Source organism: Aptenodytes forsteri, unplaced genomic scaffold, assembly GCF_000699145.1.
Source record: "Aptenodytes forsteri isolate BGI_AS27 unplaced genomic scaffold, ASM69914v1 Scaffold459, whole genome shotgun sequence".
NCBI classification, from domain to species: Eukaryota; Metazoa; Chordata; class Aves; order Sphenisciformes; family Spheniscidae; genus Aptenodytes; species Aptenodytes forsteri.
In genome coordinates, this window is record NW_008794121.1 from 40,883 (window position 1) to 42,040 (window position 1,158).

The 1,158-nt window shown below is 63.0% G+C and overlaps 1 protein-coding gene across 1 annotated transcript in view; it reads left to right on the forward strand.

Annotated features, from left to right (window-relative positions):
• ARAP1 (ArfGAP with RhoGAP domain, ankyrin repeat and PH domain 1) overlaps positions 1-1,158 on the forward strand; it is a 107,965-nt gene that overhangs the window by 13,354 nt on the left and 93,453 nt on the right.

Below are 1,158 nucleotides of genomic sequence, written 5' to 3' on the forward strand. Positions count from 1 at the left end.
GAGATGCTCCCCCCCCTTTTTCCACCTGTAATTCCTGCTCACGGGGGTGTAATTTTGCTTTGGTGAAAAGGCATCCCAAGGGGTTCCTTTAGCTCCCTCCTACCCCCCGGTTTAGGTTAAAAACGCTCATTTTTGGTGAAAGAGCCTTCCTCAGAGAGGGTGCCACCAACGGTTGCACTGAGCTGGCTGAGGAGGAGGAGGAGGGAAGGCTGCTGCTCGAACTCCCCCCAGCCCCATGCTGCAGGTCGGGCTCGCTGGGAAACGAGCTGCCTTTGCTCTGGGGAAGCCCTGAAATAGCAGCGATCCCGAAAAGCAGCTGGCGGGGGAGAAGTGGGGTGTTTGGGCTGGCTTCCCACCGACATCGCCGCCACCCTGGCTCCTCCGCCGGACGCACGTGGGTTTTGTCTTCTCTGTGTTTGCCACGGGAGGAGACATTGCTGGCAGTGCCGGCGGGGTGCCAGCCCCAACCCCGGCATTTCGCAGCCCTGGCCCCGGCGGCTCGCGCGAGCCGTGCTGCCGTCGGCACCCATGGCCGAGCGCCCGGTTGCAGAAGTAAAACTATGGGGGCTGCTGGATGTGCGTCTGTGCGCTCGAGGGCGAGCGAGCCCAGCGTGCACAGCGTGCACAGGGAGCACAGCTAGCACAGGGAGCACGCTTGCCCCCATTCCGGCACAGAACCAGCTCAGGGAGCTGCTGCGCCAGCTGGGAGGCGAAAATCAAGCGGGAGACACGAGGGATATTTGGGGGGGCTGCTTAATCTGGGCTATGAGGAAGCTCCGAGGCTGCAGTCCCGCCGAGGAGGAGGAAGCTTTAGCTGTTTGCAGCAGAGCAGCCTGGCTGCTGGGGAAGTGAGAGCAGCTGGAAGGTCCCTGGGAAGCTGGGGAAGCTGCTCCGGAGGCTGCTCGGGGTGGAGCCGGAGCCTGGGGAAGGCAATGGAAGGAAAGCCAGAAACCCCAACCCCTCAGCAGCTAAAAGCAGCTGGAGGTCAGAGCAGGGCTGGGGGTCTCCGCACCCTGTGGGACAGGGACGAGCTCCTGACGGGGAGCGGGAGAGCCTGCAGCAGAGCCGAGTGCTTTTAATCGCGGTTGCCGTTGCTGGTTACGTAAAGGCCGAGCGCCGGGGTCACGTGCGGCGATGGTGAAATCCTTCCCGAGCAAA